Raw genomic sequence first — 6,932 nt, 5'->3', positions numbered from 1 at the left:
CATGGAAATTCATGCGCATTGTATGTGTTCAAAATGCATAGTCTTGTTTTTAAAACTCGTTATTAATAAGCAAACTAAACATGATAGACAATGCTCTCGAAATTAAAAAAAAAAGAAACAAAATGCCACCACTTTTGACAAAATTTGGCTCTTTGTGTAACTATTTGGTATAGCGGAAGCTTTTACTTTGACGCTGTTTGGTTTTTTGTTTACTTTTTGAAGTTGTGCTATTTATAGTAACATTGGTGATTTGTCTGCCTACGGCCAGGACTCTGCTTTCAGCAGAGACCGGCTAAAAATGAGAAGATGGACGACTTGTTGAAGGTGATTGGACTTTGTCAGAAAGGTTTAAGGCTGAAAGAGTGGATGTTTCTATAATCAGTTTACTCTCCGACGGAGAACTTGCAAGGTTTAAAGTTGACACAATCGAGGACAGACATAGGCTGAGGAGACTGCGTACTCAAAAGAAGGTACAGTGCATGATTCTGCTAACAATTTAAGAATAAAGAAACATGAGATGTTTCAAATTTGGCCTCAATAATTAGCCATTTAAAGACTTTCAGATAAATGAAATTGATATGTTTTTTTAACGAGTTGCGAAATAAGGTAATTATATAAATAACCTATCTGCTTGACATCTAACTATGTTTTTATTTGCACTCACTAGCAGTATGATGCACGATTTCAAAAGTGACGCTCTTTGTATAATGCAATCAATATCAGTCAAATATTATTAGTTTTAGTGCTATCCGTTTTCGTCCGTCGTCGTGGGACCTGCGTCGGCCGTCGTGTGTTAACAATTTTACATTTTCAACTTCTTAAAAACTACAAGACTAATTGTTACCATCTTTGGTGTGAGGCATTTCTATGGTAAGAGGAATCTAAATTGTGAAATTTGTGGCTCAACCACCCCCGTGGCACCACAAGTGTGGGCAAATAATAAATTCCAAAAAAGCGTCAAAAATTCAAAAATCGTATTCTCTACTCCCACACTTGAAGGGAAAAAACTGGTCGCATGGTTTAATGCCCATGAAGCCCTCTACCACAATTGTGAAATTCATGGCCCCAGGGTCAGGGATTCTGGCCCTAGGATAGGGCAAATATGGCCATGTAGTGAAAATGTGTTAAATCTTATAAAATGTTCTTCTCTACTCCCATATATATTTGTTAAATACTAAATGCATAATTATGATGTCCATGAAACCCTCTACCAAAGTTTTGAAAGTCAAGACGCCTGTGTCAGGGTTTCAGGGTCTAGGGTTGGGCCAATATGGGCATATAGGAAAATGTATAATATCTTGTAAAAACACCTTCATTACTCCTAACAGTGTAGGCAAAGACCTGAATACATGGTTATGGTGTCCAATGGCTCCTTTACCTAAATTGTGAAAAACATGCCACATGGATCAGGGGTTCAGGACATGGGTGGGGGGGGGGGGGTCAATATGGTGTGAATGCTTATAATATTTTAAAATCTTCTCTATTGTCACACATCTGTATGAAAAACTGACTTCATAATTATGTTTACCAGGAAGTCCTTTACTAAAATTTTAAATTTCATCTCCCCTGGAGTATGGGTTTTGACTCTAGGGCAGGGCCAAAATTGATGTATAGGTGTTATTGCATATACCGTTTAAAAACTATCTTCTTTACTCCCACATACCTGAACGGATAGCTGAATATATGATTTTGTAGACCAGATCTTAAAGTTTGTCGCCAAAATCAAAGGTTTTATAGTTTGTTTGTTTTTTTAAAGAATTCAGGCAGGGAGGTGGTCGTCATTACAAATATATATTTTTTTTCTACTCCAGAATGAACCCTAATCAAGTTTGTGTATGGGTTATATGCTACTCAGATGACCGTAAAGGCCTACTGGCCTCTTTTTCTTATCTTTTTGTTTGAATGGAATGAAAAAAGAAAAACTCAAACTTTGGACAGGTTAAATAAAATCTTCCCAGTTAAGGAAGAGCTGATTGACCCACTTAATAACATTGTATATATCCGTTCTCTTTTTCCACAGGATTTTTGCACAATATGAGCAAAGAATCACGAAAATTTACTTAGTGGTTTATGCTGAGAATGGAAGGAAAAAAATATGATTTTGATTATGAAGGTCTTCCGTTTCCAACGGAAGACCTTATTGTTATTGCTTTGTTTCTTTTCCTCTATTATTATTATTCTTTTTTTTTTCTCCCACGTTTTCTCAAAAACGCTTCAGCCGATTTTGATAAAACTTTCAGATCTTGTTTATGACAAAATTTGTAAGAAAAGTATGTGGGATTTTTTTGGTCGTCACTTCCGGTCCCGGGATATTAAAGATTTTATGTTTTTGCTTGTTCACGAGTTTTCTCCAAAAGTATTTAAGATAGAACTTTTAAATTTTCAGGGATGATAGAAAGTGTATAGCCGCAGTGTACTACGCATATCCGAATGTCCGCCGTTACTTCCGGTCGTCACAGGAAGGAAATGAAAAACCTTAATTTTTCAATTTTTAAGATTTGAATTTTTTTATTATTTCATTCGATAAAGACGCCCTCAAAACTTCCAAATATGAAATTTGTTTTAAAATCGATCCACGCATTCTTGAGATTTTTGACCCCAAAATCCTGAAGCGAGGGTCCGCGTAGCTCAGTCGTTAGAGTGTTGGACTTGTGCCCAGACGACCCGGGTTCAGTCCCTGAGTGCCGAATGTTTTTCTCTCGTATTTGTGTTTTGATTAATGATTTCGTCTTTAAAATGATGGATTTGAATGTTTTCCGTTTTATATTTATTATATATAGAAATAATAGCGGCTTTTTAAAATTACAAATAGATAGCTTGTTTCTGTCAGCAGTTCGCTAAATTCAAACGCTCGTCGCATCGCAGGCATCAAAGACGTGCCGCCAAAGTACCCCCGCAGTACGCTGGGTCGCTTTGCCGGCATCAAAGAAATGCCGCCATCTCAATGACACACACAAAATTTAGCAATGCACCCACGTTTAAGTAAGTATTCAACATGACCTTAAAAGGAGGACTGATTAGTATTATTCACATATATAGATACACGCATGCATGTATAAAAATGTGTTTATTGACATACGTTGCTAATATACTGATTCCCTAAACACTATAAAAAAACTAGAAAATCTCTCTCTCTCTCTCTCTCTCTCTCTCTCTCTCTCTCTCTCTCTCTCTCTCTCTCTCTCTCTCTCTCTCTCTCTCTCTCTCTAAAGTACAAATGTGTTAGCATTTAAATAAGAACTAGTACAGGTAACATGCAGTAAATTGGATAGAGGCTAAAAAGTCATTTTTATTAAAGATGGTGGACTTTTTCCTTTTTTGTGCATGTCTATATACTGATACAAATATGTTGCCTGTCTGGGATTAAGAAAAACCTCCAAAGTTTATACACGCAACTATACAAACGAACGGGTGACTGCGACAAGGTTTGAAAACTGACCAGCCGTTTATGAGTGTTTGAGCCTAAGATAAACAGATGTTAAAAAATTAATTGTTACAACCTTCAAACAACGCTTATACATTGTTCCAACATATGTATTTTGTTTAGAAATTGTGTGATTTGTGATATTTAGAATTTGATATTCTACGTTTAATATAAAAGTCACCGACCGACCCCCCCCCCCCCCCCAATTCATAAAATCATTTAGGTTTTCTGGCCCGATTTTCCTTGATCTTTGGGCCTTTAATTTCAACTAAGTACCATTCTGGATTACTGTACTAAATACCAGACCAATTCGTTCATTATTAACAGAGTTATGAAGTTTTTGGCATTTGAGTTTCAATTGTCGTGATTGACATGTACTGTAAAAAAAAATCATAACTCCCAAGCCCTTCACTCAATCCTAATGAAAATTCGTGAAAATGAACCTCGGACACCATTCTTATTGTCTGCCAAATATGCAGCGGATTGAACAATCAAGACGAAATTTCTGAGATTAAACGGCGCTTATTGCCTATACCGGGAAATTAAATTTACACAGTACACGCACCGACCCCCCCCCCCCCCTCCTATTTACAAAATCATTGAGTTTTTCTGGCCTGATTTTACTGGATCTTTCGTCTTGAACCTTTATTTTCAACCTAGTTCAATTCTAGATTACTGTACATGTAATGACCGAATCCGAGATCCACACCTCAAAATTCTATTTTCGATTTATTTACGACGAAAATCAAGCTCAGGTCTTTTCACCCCCCTCCAGACACAAACACGCATCAATATTTCAAATGACCTCGCACTGTTACCAAACCTGAATAGTCAGACATCTTACACGTTGTTTTTCATCTCATACAAAAACTCAGCTCTTCTCCCGGGCGGAAACGCCCCAAATTCAAAGACAAATTCGGGAATTATTTCGCGTCAGCCATGTTTTGAGACATCTGCAAAGGCTGTGTGTTCTAATCTCGCCGGAGCCAATATTTGTTCTTTCTCTCTATTTCTTTCTCTCCTTTTTATTTAATTTTCTAACTAAAATATTCAACATAAAAGGGTTGTTGGGCTAAAGTTCAAGTTGAAAAACACTCTTCCATTAAGATTTAGACAAAAACAGTCTTTTATTATTAGGGTCTTCCGTCTTCAGCGGAAGACCCTTCTATTCTTATTGTTATTAGGGTCTTCCGTTTACAAAGGAAGACCCTCTTTTTTTTCTTCGGTTTCTATTTATTACAGTTTATTAGACGTGTTATTTGGTCAAAAGACCTCTTATTTAATATGAAATAAAATGGTGCTGGTCCTTCAAATTAGGGATCCAACGGGATGTATAATTCTTCATCCATTGCTCTTTAAGAGATCACATCTGCATTTCCTGATATGTTTCGTTGATGAAGATAAAAGGCAAGGTCATTTCCTCTTCTAAAAATCGGACGGAAGACCTCCTCGTTGCTCGCAACGAGATCGTGTCTAGTTTTTTCTATTTTTTTAAAACACAGCGAACGTAACCCCAAATTCATAAATAATCTGTGATTGCTAGGCAAGGCCAATCAGATTCCTTTGCAGAACTTTTATTTTATTGGCTAAATTTCAGTATTATTTTGTTTCTTTGTAATTGCAAGCTGCAATAATTAAGGTCTTCCGTTTCCAACGGAAGACCTTATAGTTTTCGTACTGTTTCTTATTAAGGTCTTCCGTTTCCAACGGAAGACCTTATTGTTTTCGTACTTTTTCTTATTATTAGGGTTTTCCGTTTTTCAACGGAAAACCCTTCTGTTATTCTACTGTTTCTTATTATTATTTTTTTTTTATCCGCAAATTTTGTGTAGGCCATTTCTCGTACATTTGTTGTCTGATTGTTATGAAACTTTCAGGGTGTGTAGACAATGTTAATATCTCGAGACGTTTTTTTCAAATTTTTAAAATTCACTTCCGGTTATGAGTTATTGCCCTTTAATTGAAAATTGGGGGGTCTTTTGTCCAGAGTTGATCTCGGGAACTACAAAAGATAGTTGCATGAAATTTAGCAGAATTGTTGGTAACATTTTATAGTTTTGCTGGCATGAAAAGTTTGGCAAAATGTTTTTTAGTTTTTAAGCTATTTGCCGGTAAAGTATAAGGTTTTGGGGGGTCTGAAATTTTGTTGTTCTTTGTATAATAACCTTTAAACTAAAAATATTTTGTTAATACATATAGAGCAAAAGTTGTTTAGAATAACGAGAGCTTTCATTTAAAATTAAGAAAAAAGGGCTGACCCCTATAATTAGGGGTCAGCAGCTCATACTCGTATTTTTCTGATAGCAAAAATCATTTTCATTTAATTAAAAAAAATGAATTCAGTTATTGTTAATATATTAAATAATGTCATTTGGTATCAAATTAAACAAGTTCTGTGCTATATTTTTTTTCAAATTTCATAAAACAAATATGTGAGAATCGTACATGAACGAGTTAATATGTCTACATAGACACACAAGCGAACAAATGTTACTTTAAGGCCCAGGTATTTACTGCATTACGTTGTGTTGCGTCTTAGATAAATTGTTGTGATTCAATTTCATTTTTTTCATCTATATCAGTTATGAATTCAATGAACACACATTATTTAAACGTTCTATGTGCAACTATTTGTCGGGGCGCCCTTGTATGTAACCCCCGCGCGCGCGCCGAATGTAAACAGTAACGAACGGCATTGTAGAAAAGAGAGAGCCGTAATGCAGAAGAGAAGTTGTGTATTCTTTCGGTGTATACATGCATTTTCAATTTACTGTGAAACATATGAACATGCGCAGGGAACAATACTACATATTTGTTTAAGGAGGATATTTTTCTCGTGTGAATCGTTTACGAGGAAATTCTGACAGCCACACTTCTGTCGACGATCAGCCGTTGATAAGCTACGAGTAATAAAGGAGAAAAGATGGACATTAAAGTGTGTGATTTATGTGGATGTTACTGAAGAAGGTGAGGCTTTTACTCCTTTTAAAGTTTCTTGTTAACTGGTTAAAATTTAGTATATAGTATAGATGTACATGTAAGTACGTGCACACTGTTAGATGTTTTTGTTATGATGTGGGTGTTTGTTTACTAACGTGTAATTTTTACATGTTTCATGGATGTTTAGACTCGCTCGAGGTTCATGGGGGACTGGAAAGGGTAACTGAATTTATCTATTTAAAAAAATAACAGATTGTGAATTTTCAACTCAAAATTCAAAGCAGGGTCTAAATAGAAACATATCATATATTCTTGTGCAGAAGACTCCAAATGTAGTCATGAATACCCTGTAGACATAACTTCAAGTAAATAAAATTGTATACTTCAGACTTCAGAGTTAAAACATGACTTTAATATCTTTATGATGCCGATCATTGTATCATTAGAGAGGTTTAGCAGACCAACGGGTACCCGGTACATGTACTTCTACATGTAGGTTACAAGTTAGAACTATGTGTACCATTCTACCAGTTCACATAATTTTTCTTGTTTAGCAGTTATGATGTGT

Source organism: Crassostrea angulata, chromosome 2, assembly GCF_025612915.1.
Source record: "Crassostrea angulata isolate pt1a10 chromosome 2, ASM2561291v2, whole genome shotgun sequence".
In the NCBI taxonomy this organism is placed as follows: domain Eukaryota; kingdom Metazoa; phylum Mollusca; class Bivalvia; order Ostreida; family Ostreidae; genus Magallana; species Magallana angulata.
This window is presented reverse-complemented; position numbering follows the sequence as displayed.